Below are 18,464 nucleotides of genomic sequence, written 5' to 3'. Positions count from 1 at the left end.
AGAAATAACAACTTAGTCCAACAAACGAGCTGAGCTAATTTGAATCAAACAAGAAAAGTTGGCCTTACCGACATTTGGCCACTTCCAAAACAGAGGTGTTAAGATCCATCTCCATCCTACCTATATGGAGCACCTAACTCTCCATATGGGTTGGAGTCAAAGACACAAGCCCTGTCAGACAGCATGTGCTGTGCGGTAGAGCTGTAGGGACCACCGGGGGTGGCAAAAGCGAGCTACCAGCCAGGCCAAAGCATTGGCAGAGGAGGAGTGGGGCTTGGGGAAGACGAGGCACCAAGTGTGGGAAAGGAGAAAGAGCTGGGGGAGTGCAGGCAGGTTTAACCAGAGAGGCTGGTTTGTCTCTGGAATCAGTGAGAAGGAATGTTGACGTGTGTGGGGCCTCGTGGAGGAGGGCATTTTGTGCCTCACTAGGCAAAACAAAATTCCCTGCCAGTAAGGAGGAACTGCTCAGTGCAGGGGTCTTGGAAGGCCCTGCCCGGGTCCTTGTCTGATCTTTGACCAGTAACCTCCTAGATGATGTCTTTTGCCCCCAAGGCATTCAGCCACTGAAGCCCACATCCTGTATTGTCTGCTCTAGCTCTGCCTCATGTCTAGTTGCAGCTAAGGCTGCATTTAATTGGGACTCTGTAAGTCTTTGTTTTTTCCTAGCAAAATCAAATACATACCCTAAGTATTCCCATAGCAGTTCACAGACACCCAAATTTAGGGCTGACTGTGTTGACTTTGAGGGCAAGGACAAACCATCTGGGTTTGGCTTTCATTCCCTAGTCCCCAGTCCAGAGCCTGCTCACACTGCCCTGGCTCTGACGAAGCCCAGTTGGGTGCTGGGTTGGGGAGCTGGCCGGGGTAGGTGTGGATGAAAGTCAAGGGCATTGAATTCTAAGCTGTGACAGATCACACGCATGGTCCATGGCCAGGGGGTGGGGGCAGACATGGCTCTGAAGCGAGTGGCTCGTGGGAGGGGGGAGAGGAGCTATAGAGGGAGGTTGGTGGGGCTCAGCGAGAAGCCACAGTGCACCTGGGAGGAGGGTAGGACTGGCTTTCGTACCCAAACTGCCTCTCTGTCTCTTAGTCTTTCACGTGATTCTGGCCCTGTAGAGGTACAAAATAAATGTTACGTTGGTAAATAAAGGACATATTCATGCTGTTGAATTAGCCAAGAAATTATTTCCAAAGAGAGACACTGGAATATTTTATTCATCAAAACCAGATATATAGTTTTGAGTTTTGTCTTCTTGTCTCTTTTAGAGATTCTTAAGGATAATTGACAACATACACTTTTCTTCTGGGCAGGATCTATGATGGGCTTATCATTGAGTTTCCATAGGGCCGAGAGTATAGTAGATACAAAATACTTGTGAAGGGGCTTGATCTGGGCAGGCTGGAAAATTACACAAGTCTGTCGTGCCTAGAACTATTCACATCTCACCAGAGATTCCACCATATAATGGTCAACTTTCCCATCACAAATCTTAGATTTGATTTAAAATTTTTTCGAAAAAATTTTTTAAAGATTTATTTATTTATTTTAGACACAGAGAGAGAGAGAGAGAGAGAGAGAGAGAGAGGGAGAGCCGGTACGCAGAGGGAGAGGCAGAGTGAGGGAGAGACTCTTCAAGCAGACTCCCGGGTGGACACGGAGCCCGATATGGGGCTCCATCCCAGGACCCTGAGATCACGACCCGAGCTGAAATCAAGAACGGCCGTCCAACCACTGTGCCACCCAGGCGCCCGAGATTTGATTTAAATGAGACTTTCCTAAAGTGAAGCATCCCCTCACTTTGTCCCCTTTCCTTTGGCTTTACTTTGCCTTCATTCTCCCCTGTTTGTCATGGTAGCAGAAGCGGAACTCGCCTGGGAACATGTGCAGGCATAGCAGGAGCCGTGGAACCAGCCCCGCCGACAGGCCCTGCATGTCCAGCGTGGATTTCCTCCCTTCTCCCTTGTGTTTTCTCTGGCTCTCAACCCTGCATTGCAGGACTAGGAAATGCATTATAAAGACTGTCCTCATCGATTCCTGGATTAAAAAGGATGGCCTGAGAATGCTGTGATAATCACAGGAGGAGAGAAAGACCCTGCCCCAAGGAAATGCTTTCTTTTTTGCTTTTCATGTTTTGATCTGATGAGCTTGGACTAGGCTCCATTGAAAACAATTGCAACCTCTTCAAAGGGGAATATCAAGCCCTTTGAATGGGCTAATTCGGCTCCAGGTTCCCGCCATCTATCCGCCCTTGACTAGCTCCACTAGAAGTCAACAGGTGGTTGTCCAAATATAAATGAGAAGGCTTAACTATAAAACATCACTGTCTGAGGGGATTTTTAAAAGACTTTACTCTGTGGTTTTGGCAGTGACCATGGGTTTCTTTGCCAGCGTACAGAGAAATTTGACCTGTGTCACTCAGGAGTTAGAAATTTTCATCTCTACCATCTCCACCAAAGTTGCACTCACCCCTACTCTTCCCCAGCAAACCAGCAAACTCAAAAATAAAAAGTGAAGAGGATAGATGGAGACAGAGACAGAGAGGGACAGAGACAGAGAGGCTGAGGAAAGAAAGGAAAAGGAAGGATGCAGCAATGCTTGCTGGGTCTATATTGTATTACCTGATTAAAGTCACATTTATACGTGTCAGAAACAGGGTATTTTGATGTGTGGGTGGAGTGGGAGGAGAGGCGTTTTACAAGCAGATTTCTCTCCATAAAATTTGCTCTGTGCTGACACTACTATGACAAATTATTAGAGTTATCTACACAAACAATGTCTATTCCAGTTAGTGGCAGCTTCACAGGTGAGGATTGAGAAATAAAGCAACAGGGGGCAGAGGAGGGAAGGACCACAGCGTATAACCTTCTGGCTTATCCTTAATTTTCTTTGGTACTTTCTCTTTCTTTACCTCTCAGGCAACCAACTGCCAGAGACGAGTCACACGATCCTGCAGGAAAATACTGACTCCAAGCAAAACTGATCTTCCAAAGCAGGTTCTCTGTGTTCCAGAGTGGCAACACACTTGCCAGTAGAATGCACCATATTGAATCATCATTTCGAACTTGGGGATTCATTTGAGAATCTAACTTGACATTCTTCGTCTTCCTGAGCCCAGAATTCACTTGATACTAGTTAGAAAGAATAACCTGTCTTTACTTTCCATTTTGGTAAACTATCCTGGATGTTTAGTAATTCCAAACGACCATTTAAACGGGATAAATATAATATCTTTTTCTCATCTAGAGGCACAAAACTTTGATTCAAGAAAAAAAAGAATATATACATCAGAGCTCCACTTGCACATATGACATTAAGAACTACGTTCTATGAATCAAATAAGAATCCCCAGGTAAACATCAGTGACAAAGGTAAGCACTCACATTAATAGTAGGCTGGCGTGGAGTCCTTCATCCTCCTTCTTGTCGGGGGTGGGGGAGTGGTGGGGAGCTGGGAAACCTGGACTCCCCGGTCCCCAAATATCAGGTTGGGTCAATAAGTGGAACACGGGACCTTAGGAGCTGCCATCTGAAAGGCTCTTTGTAGGCAGGTCCCTGTGCCTCCTCACTTGGAGTTTTCTAAGATGCCCGAGGCTCCTCCCCCAAGCGCTTTCCTCCGACATGGCCCAAGGGAGCACACATCCTATCATAGCCTGATGCCAACTTTAGATGGGCTTGTGACAGCTGACCTCTGTTGAACAGGCACCCCTGTAGCCTGGGTGACTCCACTGTGTTCCCAAACACCAGGATGCCATCTCAGCCTGCTGTGTCTGGAGCCTCAGCATTCCATGGACCAGGAAAGATGCCCACCTGCTTTCTTTTCAGTTGGATGAAAGGGGCAGTGTGGACCACAGGAGGTGTACTGATGCCACAAACGAGTCTACAGAGAGCCTCATTTCTCTTCCCCTAGGTACTGGCCTTGATCTTTTTCCAGAATATGGAGAAGTGCTATAGGAACTGAGCAAAAAGCATGTACAAACACTGGGGGCATAGAGAGATTTTGTTTCTCAGCCCTTGTAATGGGATGGCAGAGACTAGCACTTGATAACCTTGATGCTCATGCACTTTTGAAGTAGGCAAATGTCTCCTAATAAGCTTTTAAATTAGAGAGGAGAGGAGACCCGGCTAACCCCCACATGCTGTTGGCATCAGAAACATGGTAAATCTTCAATTTAGCACTAATCTTAACAGTTTGTGAATGCCAGAGAATGTTGTAAACAAAAGAAGAAGTCTATCAAGAAAATCCACAGTGGCCCTTCTACGAGCTAATTAGTTATATGGGTTCTAGAGAAACAATTTTCTACATCAGAAATAAGAAGAATGACTGATCCCAGGTGGAAAGGAAAACAGTACCATCAAGTTGTAAATGTCTAATTAAAACTTTGTGGGGGCGCCTGGCTGGCTCAGTTGGTGGAGGAACATGCAACTCTTGGGGTTGTGAGTTTGAGCCCCACGTTGGGTGTAGAGATTACTTAAAACATAAAAACTAGCAAAAACTGAATACTGCGATTTAGGCTCGAAAAGAAAAGAGAATGACTTTTCATATAGCTGAGTGAACGTCCATCTTGGGGAAGGCAAACTCCTCTTCCAATAGGCTGCCGTTGTGTACAACACCTTTCAAATGCCTCTTTGGGAACTGGTTTCAAAATCATTACTCTGGAATCATAATCTCATCCTTTTTTTGACAAAAGCTGTTCTTACCTGGACTGACTGGGTTAATTCTTGGCCATTTCCAAAAATCAAATTCTCTCAGAGAACAAATGTTTGCCACCACGGAGGAGAAAGCTACCTCAGGTTTTTGAAAGGAATTCTGAGAGGGAATTTCAAAAACTTGTGGGCAATAATCCTGCACTGTTGAAATAAACACAGTCTACCAAGATGATTACTTTGAAGGAAATAATATTTCATTCAAGTGCTATTTGGCGTATTAGCTAAAAGTCAGATTGCTTTATACTCATTCCTTATAAATTTGAGTATTTATAAAACCAGATTCATGGAAATCATTTTTAACCAAAGAAAGATTGTTGAAATTTGTACAATTCCTTGTAAAATATAAGAGAAGAAAATCTTTTCTCTTCCCCTTTAAAACACACTGGCATGCTAAAAACTCTGTTTTTTAGGTCCTTAGTGTTTTTGAAAAGACTTTATATCACCTGTCATGTCTGCAAGTACTGGCTAAGAAAGCAGATGTTTCATTGTGTTTCTCTATCTCCCACAACCTATGGCAATCTTCAATCTCTAAATTTTAGAGATTTTAACTGAGTTTGATTTTCTTGAAATGCCTTTCTTGACGGTAGTTCTCAGGCAGCCAGAACAGCACAGCCCATTTAGGGCAAAAGGAAAACAAAAAACAAAACAAAAAAAACCCTAAAAGGAATTAAGGCAAGTCCAAAGTCCTATGAGATTCTATTAATTCTGTTTTCACGATATTTTCAGATAGAATTTTCCAGCTATCTATTGACTGTAGTAATATAGAGCAAAAGTGGCGTGAGCTCAAAATCCTTCTTTCCTCATCCTTTCCCTACACTTCCACCATTGTCCTGTCTCTGAAAGTCACACTGACATCTCCGGAACCATTGGAAAATTTTCAAAGCCCCAAAGTTTTCCAAAGTGCTGACTTAGGAAGCTGGATTGCTTGGTGTGCATTTATAGAACTTTTCCACAGGTTTCCTATTCATGTGGTGAAGCAATCAATATGGAGGAAGTTATTGTATAAACTCTGATCCTTGCCTCATTATGAAATCACCACCTCAGCTACACACAGATGAAGCACACCTGGGACCTCACAGCGTATTTGCAGGGAGGTGGGATGGAGTGGGAGGGTGGGTGGTGGTGGTTTCATTGAAATAAAAAACTCTTTAGAAGCCATTGGGGTAACAAGGCTATCCTCCATGACAGCACAATGATGGGGATAGGATTCGAGGCAGAGAGGAGATTTATGCCCAGGGTTGCCTTGGCTGCCCCATGCTCCACCACAGACTCACTTTTTGAGCCCCAAAGGGCAGCAGACATGGACGGCCACTGTGTTCAGTGCCAGCATTTTCCAGGGTCCGCATTCCACATGTGAGCTTGAAGCAGCCAATCTTCAAGGTCAGTGTGCTTGGATGGACAGTGTGGCCGAACTGAATGCTTTAGGGTCAGAGGTTCAAATCTTGCCCTCACCATATATTGGTGGCATGTCCTTGAGAGACTTACTTAGCTTCTCTGGGTACCTTAACTGCTGAGTGGGGAGGAAAGCCAGCCTCACCGAATTGCTGACAGTACTCAAAACAGAAGGGAAATAACATGTGTGAGCACTTGCTTTATACCAACACACCCCCTGACATCGAATCCCCACAGCAGCTCATCATGCAGCTGGGAACCGAGATTCAGTTAAGCCACACAGGTATTAAATAAGTAGTGAAGACGTGGTTCGCTCCCAGGCCCGCGTGAGTCCAAGTCCTGTGCCTTTTCTGCTACCCCGCAGTACTCAGTAAATGTTAATTTCTCTTCAAGAAGATTCCTTAAAGCTAGAGGAACTGGCAGGGCAAAGGGAGAGCAGGAGGCTGGGGAATGGAGACAGACTCAGTAATGGTCTGTGGAAGGCACTGGTGCTTTGGAGGGACGTGCTGGCAAAGGAAAGATGTGTTTTCAAACCCATGTCCTTAATACCAGCCAAGGTCAACCTGAGAACAATTTGTAGTGGAAAATTACACCCGGCAAATTCTGCAGCCTGATCCTAATTAGGAGCTAACCTCTCTTATTAGGTGAACTTTTTCTTTATTCCTTCACTGTGGAGAATGGACTGTAATTTGTTAATGAAATAGCATGCTAATGTATGTCATCTTATAATTTGAGAATGATCAAGAGAAAATGTTCTTATTAAAATGGGAATAGGGCTTTTATTTCCCACTTTTCTTTTTTTTTATTCCTTCAAAATCATTAGTCCTTTAAACATGTTCTTTTGGTCTTATAATAAGGTGGGGGAATGAGACCACCTACTTCATCCAGAAACTTCTTTCATATCTGCCCAATTGTTCAGTCTCATGGATTTATGTTTCAATTCAGCTATTGTTTATTCAGATCCCAGAGGACACTGAATGACACTGTCTGAAGTGGGGGTGACAGCCCAAAGAAGCTTGTGACCAAATGCAATCAAGGCAGATGCACATGTAGCCAAATGGGAGATAATGGAGGTAAAAATACCCCAGACAGTGCAGATTTATCACCCAGGCCTGATGCCATTCCTGGGCTCCCATTTGTTGCTCTGGGCTCTTTTATCTCATAGGGCCTGTGAACAGGGCTGAATAACAGTTATAGAAAGTGCTAGAAGCAGACCAGATGCCCTTGTTTCTCCTTGCCATGATGTCTCCCCTTTCTAGTCCACCACAAGGCTGCTTAGATTCTGGGTGTTGGCTCTTTGGAGGTGGTTGGAAACGACGTGCTTCTCCTGACAGTGTTCTAAGTAGTAAGTGTTCTCTGGTACTGAGAGGCTGGTCCAGCCCAGGAAAACTCATGGAGTTGTGGCAGGCCTGTGGCACACTTGGGAATAAAAGATGAAGATGACATGGTGTCTGCCGTGGAGGGAGTGATTCTCCACTGGGCTGAATGGACCCATAGATACTTTCAGCATCACGGGCAAGCACAGCATTGGAGGGGGGTTGGGATGCAGACAGGGAGGAGGAGGGTTGGGAGGGGGTGCTTTGCCAGTTCAAGGGGAAGCCCCCCGGCTGAGACTTGAGGAGGAGTGAGAAGCTTGCCTGGTGTAGAGACCAGCTGAGCCAAGGTGTGGAGGTGAGGGCAACATGAGGCAAAAAGCAAGGTGTCGGATTTGAGGCCAGAGGCCACAGGCAGTGAGACCTGGCAGGGGTTGCTGAGCGTCTATAAGCCCAGAAGATGCAGGGAAGGTTTCTAGTAGTTTCCTAGGGCTGCCATAACAAAGTACCAAGAACTAGGTGACTTAGAACAGAAATCCCTTGCCTCACAGTTCTGTTGGCTGCACGTCTGAAATCCAGGGGTCCTCAGGGCCATGCTCCCTCTGGAACCTGTAGGGGAAGGGTCCTTTCTTGCTTCTGGAAGCCTCTCATGTTCCTTGGCCCCAGTCTCTGCCTCCTTCTCTTCATGCCGTCCTTCCTGTGTCTCCTCACATTGTCTTCCCTCTGTGTATATCTCTGTCCGTGGTCAAATTCCCATTTTAATAAGAACAGCAGTCATAATGGATTAGGGCCCACCCAAAGGCCCTCATTTTAACCTGATTACCTCTGTAAAGACCCTATTTCCAAACACAGTCCCCTCAGGTACTGGCGACTAGGACTTCAAGATTATCTTTTGCGGGGAACACAATTCAACCCATAATAGGAGAGAAATCACCTTGAGATTTTTTTGAAGTACAAAAAGCATGAGAATAAAACCCCTTCCCCAGAAAAATCCCTAAGTAAATCCCTCATCTCTGACCTAAATAATACTCTGACTCTGCCCTTGTTTTAATCATCCTTCAGTAATGAATCGGCCCTGCGACCATCCCCTCAGGCTCCTGGTGCTTCATGGAAGAATCGAGGGCTGAAGCTCCCCGCCCCGCGGCACCATTTCCGCATCCGGGGCATACGTGGAGAATCTCTGGGGCGCTGAGGAGGCTTTCTTCACGGGCACGAATGGGAAAGCCCTCCGTTTCTGGCAGAGTTGTCCTTGACAGAGAGGTTCTTCCTTAACCCTCCATGGAACCACTATGTCTTTAGACACACAGCTGTCGAATCAGTTTGTAAAGGCAGTACCAAGGGCAACCCTCCGGGCTTGTTCCTTTGAAGCCGTTGATAATTTTGAGTTTTCTTCCTTTATCAAACATGTTAAAATTTATCTCTTTTCAATGGAAACATACTGTGTAAGCACCAGGTAAAAGAAAAAAAAATTCCTCGTCTAGCCTTCCAGAATTATTCTATGGAGAGCCTTGAGTTGTTTTTGTTTTTAGTTTTTTGTTTTGTTTTGGTTTTTTTAGACAATACACATTTAGTGGGGGACATGTTAAATAAATAGCCGTCTAGGATGGAAGCTGTAGAATATTCTCCGGCAGGGTCTGTTAGATGTCAGGGACTTTTACCACTGAACCCATTGCCTGAAAAATACCTTTTATTTCCTAGATTTTGCTTGTGCTTTGCTCTCTTTCAGATCATCTTTCCCACCACAGGAAGGCATTTGTCTGCCTAATGACCTGCAAGCAGGCAGGATATTCTGCAACCTCACTTTGTTCTGCTGACCTTCACTGGAGACGCCTCAACCAATTGACGTTAAGAAAAGATGGGGCAATGACCGTAGGTGGGTGCTCAAGAAGCCCTTATGAAGTTCACTTCACTCCGTTAATGTCATTGTCCATATCAGACAATTCTTTATTCTTTTTTAATCTGTATGTGTTCCACAGATATTTCTCGAACACCCTTAATAAATGAGGCCATATGCTATGCAGGGGCAGTGCCAAGTGAACTAGTGTCCTAGGAGAGAGGCTGATGAGCTGGGGGGGTAAGGAATGAGGGGGGAGGCAGCACTTCAGGCTGGCTGGAAAAGACATGGGACCAGAAAGCCAGGAAGACCACCAGTGGCTGATTTTTGTCACCTCTTGGGTTCTGAAGCATCTGCGTAGCTCGATTTTGGTTGAAGGTTTTGTTTAGAATGTATTTCTTCAGTTGATGCACACGAGATAAAATATATATATTCTCAGAGGGATACAGACTGCTTCTGAAATGATGCAAATAATGAAGGAATTTTATATGTGATCTTTTGGGGGTTTTCTTGAATAAACCCTAGGTTGTGGTGAAATGGTAACTCAGGTTCTTTGAAAAGTCTAGCATCCCATTGAGTAGAGCCCCCGTTCAGTGTGCATTAAACATCTGCCATTCAAGGGGGTTCTTCAGGGGCTGTTACTCTATTTGCATCTCTCATCAAAACTGGCTTTTCTCTACTTGGTGCTTTTATGTCTCCATGCGGCAGGTGGTTGTGTTGGGGGTAGTTTGCTCCTACGGCTCTAGCTAAAACTGGGAGGTGTCCTCTGCAGCATTCTTATGTATCAGAATGTGGTAGCAAATATAAATATGTTTAATACAAATAACCCAGCCTGCCTAAAAAAGTGATACATTTGACCAAATATACTGTATGGCAGAAATAATTTTTGGGGGGCAGAAGCAGTTTTGAATGTCAGTTTTAAAAGTCTATAAATCAAAAATAGAAGGGAACCTTTAAGACTTTTGTCCCACCATGAAGAATGCAGGCGTGCTTGTTAATTCGTGATGACATTTTAAGCAGTCCTATTTTGGCAGGAGAGATAATGACAGGGCATACTCCCATTTCCTAGGAGGTTTATAACTTCAGCTTAACTCCCGGGTTTGGGAAGGGTAACTGCCTGCCCAGCAGCTCCATCCGGCGGCCTTGGCCCAGAGCCTGCAGTATCAGGGCTCCGCAGAGCAGTGAAAACGGGGGCTCTGCTTCATGACTTTTTTCTTCCGACGACTCCTAGACAATCCACCTGTGAAGAGATCTCCTCCTGAGGCACAAAGAAGCATCCGCTGGGAAATACTGCTGTCAAATCTAAGTTTAAAGGAGAGCAGACGAGGGAAAAGCATGCTAACTTAGCTCCTTTTGTACATAATCAGGAAATCGTGAGACTCCGCTGCCTGTGTTCCTCCTCAGCCTTGGCCTGGAGTATGGTTTCATGGGTGCCTTTATTCTATTCTACAATTTCAGCGTTACCTACTTGGATACATTTCTGTGGGGAAATCTGTGGTTTCACCTTGGCAGGTCAAGTTTTGCCCTAAAAATACATGAACAGGTCGTGGGAGTCTAGGCAAATCATAAATTCTTTGTGTCGAATTTCTTTCGATTCTTAAACTAAAATCTTAATTTGCACGTTATTTAGCTGTGTGCATTTTTGTGAAATTAAAGACAATCCGATGAGAAGTAGGAAAAATATTTGTTGCAGCCATTATTTGTAGTAGCACATCATTAGGAACAAATATAAAAACCCATCAATGTAAAAATGAATCAATGCATTGTGACATATTCATCCAGTGTAATAAACTATGTCAACCTGGATAAATCTCAAAAACAATATAGAGTCTTTTTTTATCACTAAATCTTAGAAGAGACATCCCATCATTTCTGCCATATTCTGCTCATTAGAAGCGAAACTTTAAGTCTGGTCAACTTCTTTCAAGGGGAGGCAATTGCCCAGGGTGTGAATCCCAGGAGGCAGGGGTCACTGGGAGTGCTCTGGGAGCCCCCCCAAGATAACTGCTGTATATTGTTTGTAGGTATATGTGAAAATCAGGTAAGAGCATGAACAAAATTATATAGTTATATCAGTAATAGCATAAAAACATGTACATGAAAGATAATAGTTCAAGGTAAGGACTCACTCCAGGATACATGGGAAAAAATGGGATTGGGGAAAAGGGGTATGAGGCTATCAGCTATACGTTTAACGTTTTATTTCTCTTTGAAAAAGTAAGTATGGAAAATGTTATAATGCAATAAATTGGGGAGACAGTGCAGGGATAGCCATTACATTGGTTTCTGCATGTTTGATATGTTTGAAACATTTCATAATAAAAAAGAATGAGCTAAATATAAATAACAAAATGCTTTCGTATTATTTCCTGTGGGCTCAAAGAGTGGGGTTCGGGTACTTCACAAACATAGATGTGGAAGATGGGGGAAAGAGAAGGCCTGACTTCTTGATAACGGGAAGTTGTGGGTGTCACAAAGCGACCATTAATCAACCTACCAATAACTTTTTGTGTGTTGGAGGTGCAAGGTTTTAGGCTGAGTTTTGGGGATGTTGACTTACCTTCTCAGTCAGAGAAGGCCTGACTCTGACCTAATTCAGGAGTACGGATTCTGGTAAGAAAAGTAGTGAAGCGATGAGTGAATGGAAATTAGTTGTGTCTACTCCATCTTTAAAAAAAGATACCTAGAAACAAAGATTTCCAGATCCAGCATTTAATTGTTTTTCAAATATATTTTCCATAAAATAAATTGGTAAAATGATCTGATAAGTTTTGTATTTTGAATGTTTACTTTGGGCTCTACAGTATTCTGCCTGCATAGTGCATTGTCCTGAATTTTTAATAAACATTTTGAGTGTCATTTGGTTTTCTTATAATTTTTTTATCTTTGATCCAAGATATTTGACTTTGCAAAAATAACACCTTTTTTAATTGTGAAAAAAAAAAAACAAAACACTTAACAATTACTCCCTACCCATTTTGTATGCAGTTCAGTGTTATTAAGTACGCTCATATAGTTATGCAACCATCATCACCGTTCAGCTCCTCAGTTTGTTTTATTTTGCAAAACTGAAACTCTATACCTATTAACTCTGCACTACCCCAATCCCCCAGCCCTTGGCAGTCACCATTTTGCTTTCTGTCTCTGTGAATTTGACTACTCTAGGTAGCTCATATAAGTGGAATCATACAGTATTTGTCTTTTTCATGACTGTCTTATTTAACTTTGTATTATGTCCTCAAGGTTGATCCATGTTGTAGTATATGTCAGAATTCCCTTCCCTTTTTAAGGCTGAGTAATATTTCATTATATGTACACATACATTTTGCTTATCCATTCATCTGTTCATGGACACTTGGGTTGCTTCCATGTTTTAGCTACTGTGAATAATGCTGCTATGAACATGGGCACGCAAATATTTCTTTGAGGCCCTGCTTTCAATTCCCTTGGGTATATACCCAGAAGTGGAATTACTTGATCAAATGGTAATTCCATTTTTATTATTTTGGGGAACTTCCATACAATATTTTCCACCTATTTTACATTCCCACCAACAGTGCATAAAGATTCCAATTTCTCCACATCCTCACCAACACTCGTTAGTTTCTGTTATTTTAATCTAATTGGTATGAGATGGTATCTCATTGTGGTTTTGATTTGCATTTCTCTAGTGATTAGTGATGTTGAGCATTTTTCCATGTGTTTATTGGCTCCTTGTGTATCTCATGGGGGAAATGCCTGTTCATTGGCCCACTTTTTGAATCAGGTTTTTTTTTGTTGAATTTTAGGAGTTGTCTATATTTTGTGGATATTGATCTCTTATCAGATATATGATTTGTAAATATTTTCTGACATTCTGTGGGTTGCCTTTTTATTCTGTTAATAGTGTCTTTTGAAGCGCTCAAGTTTTTAATTTTCATGAAGTCCAATTTGTCTATTTTTTCTTTTGTTGCCTGTGCCTTTGGTGTCATACCCAAGAAATCATTGCCAAATCCAATGCAAGACATTTGACTTTTAATTACAGTTGCTACTTCTCTTTCCCTCACTGTTCACCAGGGTGGAACAGATCTCATTTTTCTGTCTACTGAACTTAGAAAACATGTATGTAATTATAGCTTGGGTGTACTTTCCATTTCCATTTTCCATTTTAACACCTCATCATTGTTACATTATCTTTATCTGATTTTATTAAAAACATTTTTGTTCTGAAGAATTTTCCCAGGTATTTTATTACTGTAATTGGTATCATCTTCCTGAATCTCTTTTTAGCTGTTCTCTAGCACATTAAAGGGATGTATTTCTGTTCTGATTGCTGATTCATGGATTTGTTGGAATGCACAAGCAGATTGCATCTCTGTGAACAGTTAGTTATTTTAAATATGTCAGAATTGTCCCTAGAAGATTTCCTAAATAAAAGCTTATTCCAATCAATTTACTTAAATTCATTCTGAATTACCTCAGACTCTGTCTTTAACACATTCAATATTTATGCAATGCATCCTCATGAGTGTTTCAGATATAGTGTTTGGGGATAGGATGAAGCATCCAAAAATAATTAACACTGTGGGCAAAGATAACGAAATTACAAAACTGAAATAGAAGATGCAAATGTAAAACCATTTTTAGCACGAAAAGTATCCATCGAGAGTAAATCTTTCTGGGCTGGAGAGCTGCAAATAGCAGCAGGACCAATGTTTATGAGAGGCAGCATTTTCCAAGATGGACAGAAGCCAGGATCATCACTGTGGTATATTATATGATCTGGGTACAGTTACGTTTCTATAATTGATTGGAATTGTCCACGGAGAATGTTCTTTGCTGCAATCCAAGGATTTCTTCAATGTTTCAGTTTCTCCAAAGGCCACTTGAAGGGTAATGTGTTTTAGAGGAATGCATTTTTCTAAGTATCAGAAAATAAGATTGAGGTTTTACTAAGATGTCTATATTATTCTTATGGCTTCTGCTAAAAACAGCACTATTTGAAGACAGCAGTATGTTTTTTTCCTCATTTTTGGCTAGAGTTAGGTTTCAGAAGTTGGATAAAATGGTGTAAAAATAGTTACTTCTGTAAGAAAAACCAAATATTTGCTTTTAAAAGGAAAGGGTTTAGGTTTTTTACTGAATATCCTCAAATTGATTTTCACGCTTACACAAGCATGGGAGCAACCCAACTCCCAGGGAGATTGGGCAGAGTGGGTATTGCTTTGCAATGTTAGGGAAAGTACACAAATGCTTTTAAGGAAATTTTAGAACTTGCTTTAAAATGTCTTTCCCTCTGGGTGCAATGTACCTTGCACCCAAATACTCCATGAAAGTGTGAGGAGCCCCCACGCTGTTGCTCTCAAAACCTGTTCTGCTTCCAGAATAGTCCGTTTCTGCTGACTTGGACATGACTCTTGGCAAAATTGTGAAGGGGTGATGTTTATCTTCAAAAACCAGAAGGGGTAGAAGTGAGGTGGTCAGACCTGTCTTTCATTGTCTGGGGCCTCTGTGTACCATTCACAATCCCACCAGAGCATGTTCCCAGAAACCATTTTCAGAAAAGGTCCACTGAAGGAATCCCCATTTCCATGTATGCTGAGCTACAACTGAAATGGTGCATGCCTTTGATTTTGAAGAGGTGGAAATATTGTAGCACAAAGGGATGGAACACAAGTGAATCCCTCTCTGAGTACAGAGATTTTATTGTTTTTGGTGGGGTAGCAATGGTGGGGTGGGCTCTTAGCCTACTGCCTACTGACATAAAATCAATGCTGAGGATGAGTTTATTTACAGTTTATCACCTTAGACTTTCATTTACCTTTTATTTACCCTTGACAGCTCTTTATCATTTTCTAAGAATTTTCACATAAATGATTCATTAAGTGAAACTGATAAAACACTTGTGGTACCAGACACTGTGTATACAACAATGAAGTTCACTGCCCTTCTTATCACCATGGAGCCAACCACTACGAGAGGAAGCCTACGCAGGTATTTCCTCTGTTTTGTAGGTGAGAAATGGTAACAGAAGAGAGATGATCAGATATATTGTCCTAAATCTTCCAATATATGCTTGGGTCACCAAATATAACACAGGGGTAAGGTAGCATTACAGAAACTAAAAACAAAAACAAAAACAAAAACAAAAACAAACCCAAACCCCAAACTAGAGAACACAAACTGCTTCTCTTGATACTACAAGCCCAAATTTTCTTTTTAATAGCTACCTATTCCTTCCAGATCCCTGGTGAAACTGTGTTGTAATAGGACATAGAGCATCTTTGGGGCGCCTGGGTGGCTCAGTTGGTTAAGCGTCTGCCTTCGGCTTGGGTCATGATCCCAGAGTCCTGGGATCGAGCCCCACATCAGGCTCCCTGCTCCGGGGAAGTCTGCTTCTCCCTCTCCCTCTGCCTGCCGCTCCCCCTGCTTGTGCTTGCGTGCTCTCTCTCTCGCTCTGTGTCAAATAAAATCTTAAAAAAAAAAAAAAGGAAATAGAGCATCTTTTTTTTTTCTTTCTTAAAGCCTTTACTTTTGAGACATTAGAGCATCTTTTCTGATAACACCCTGCTGAAGTAACACCATAATGATGCACATTCCTGGTATACCAAACATTCGTTTTGGTATTGTAATTAGACGAGCTTATTTAAAAGCTTAATTGAAGTCATTAGCATTCTGTTAGAACGGCTATTAGACACTTTGTAGTATCAATTTCAGATACTTGAAGAACTATGCTATGATTTATTTCCAGTGTGATCTGGCGTTTGGTGGAGAGGCAACTATAATGTTGGAGCAGATAATATTTGATTAATGAAGATCTCTGATGGTAGCCTGCTTATTCATTATTTTAATATTGTGTTGTGAGGTTTATTTTGCCCCGATCCAAACTTTCTCTTCTGTAATTTACACCCATTTTATTTTTTGCTGGTCCACCATGGTATTTTGTTTTTAATAACCCTTGCATCAATTTGACTAAAAAGCAGTCACCAACCTAGACTTACGCATCCAAATACAGTTTGTCCTTTTAGACTATTACTTTTGGAAAATGCACACCAATCCTGATGTATTACCATGAAGAACATTTTTGGAATCTCCCTTTTCTGATTGGCTTTCGTGTCGATTACAAGCCATGAAAAAAGCAGGTTCATTTTTATGGCAGTCAGCATTACTGTTAGTCTTTTCACTTGCAGGAATTATGTGGTTATTTCAGAAGCTCCATTCCCTCCTGAAAGGTTGGCACTTTAGAGGCCACTGGGAAATATGGGTCGGATTAGCTCTAGGGAGTTCTAAAACTGGCTGTAGATCAGCCCTCCGCACCCTGCGAAGTGCAGTCTTCTGAATCCAAAATCCATTAGGGTTGAAAGCTCTGGAATAAAATTCATCTTAGATCAGTCCTACAATCCTCAAATCATTAAAAACTGCCTTCAATATGACTTGGAATCAAAGGGTGCAATCATTCAAGGTAACTATATTTGTTTTCAATGGACAGGCATGGCATCTATGTAGTTTAACAAGTCCAAATAAAATCGAGATAACAAGTAAGGAAACACGGATTTGGGGATTCAAAGAACTTTTAATGACAAGGAGGTGCTGTGATTCTGCTCAACCAAATATGGATTTGCAATCCATCATCTTCTCCAGGACCTCTCTGTAATGAACTGGTTAACATTAATTTACAGATATAGTATTACTCATGAAACTTTAATCATATGCATTTTAGAAATATTTTCCAAATTACAGGCTAGTTGAAGAATAACAATAAAAATTTAAGTATCCATTCAGATGAGGCTGTCTGGGCCTAAAGCTTGACCTTGGGTAAGACTGGATCAAAACTCTGAATAGTATCTCAAGATCCTTCTCAAACTGACATGCAAAAGACTTGGGAAGAAGTTTCAAGCCAAGTGGAAACCCTGAAATCTCCTTTAAAAGCCTCAAATTTCAAGAATTTTATTTTCCAGGGGTAGTACAGAATGCTCCTGATGAAAAGTGAAATAGCTGAGGCTGAAATCGTGGGAATAACTTTCTAGAAGTCACTGCAACCATTCTCCATTACTTAAAATCAGGCTTTCTGGACAACCTGGAATCAATAATCATCTCAGAATTTTTGAGGACCCTAAAATAATATAACTAGAACTCATTAAACTACAAATTTTATCTCCTTGTTTTGCTTAGATTTAGAATTTAGATTTCTGAAAGCAGAAAAAGAAAGCTAATCCAAGGGCTCAATACATATCTTGGAAGCCAAGTTTTTTTATATTTACTAATACTCAATCTGAAGATTTAAAACTTCCTTCAGGTTTTTCTTTCTCTTTATTTTCTTTTTATTTATTTTAGAGAGAGAGAGTGAGAGTTGGGGGAGGGGCAGAGGGAGATGCGGGATTCCATCTCATGACCCAGAGATCATGACCTGAGCCAAAATCAAGAGTCAGACACTTAACCAACTGAGCTACCAAGGTGTCCCTAGATTTTTCTTTTTAAAGAAGCCAGGTCATGAAATAACCTTTGCCTACTCAGTTTGGATTATTTCTGAAAGAGAGAAGGCCCAAAGTTATTATCAGTTCATATTCTTCAAGCATATGGAGTTTCTGTTTGGGGACCCTTTCATCGTGAAGAGTTAGCAGTAGTGATGGTGGAAAGACAGACATCTGGTGAGAGAAGACAGTACAACCTCAGGCTGAAAAGGTTTTATTATAATTTGAAGTTTTAAAATAACTATACTATCCAAGATCCATTGCTACATAAAAACATTTCATTCTTCTTTTCCATAAATAATGAGTCATCATGATAATAAAACTACCAATTAACCTAAGTATCCCTTTCCTCTGAGGACATGTTATAAGAAGTTCAGGTAAGTACCCTGCTCTTGGTGAATCTGTGAGACTAGTTGTGATCTCTAGAAGAGTCACCTTAAGTGTGTGTGCTGTATTTTAGAATCCTTGTGTCTTCATGTTCATTTAGTCATTCAGCAAGTATTTACTAAACAGCTACCATGTGCCAGGTAATGCTATAGGTCCTGATAATGAAACCAGGCACAAGAGCAACATAAATCCCAGCCTTCCTGAAGCTTAAGTCAGGAGAGACTAACAATAAACAAATATTTCTGTGGTGATAAGAACAATGGAGAAAAACAGGAAAGCAAGATGGGGAGGACTGGTGGGCTCGGGTGGGGTTGGCATTTAAACTAAGATGGTTAGACCTGTGGGTATCTGGGGACAGAGCTGTCGAGACTGAGGGAGTAG

This window comes from Zalophus californianus, chromosome 7, assembly GCF_009762305.2.
Source record: "Zalophus californianus isolate mZalCal1 chromosome 7, mZalCal1.pri.v2, whole genome shotgun sequence".
Classification (NCBI taxonomy): domain Eukaryota; kingdom Metazoa; phylum Chordata; class Mammalia; order Carnivora; family Otariidae; genus Zalophus; species Zalophus californianus.
This window is presented reverse-complemented; position numbering follows the sequence as displayed.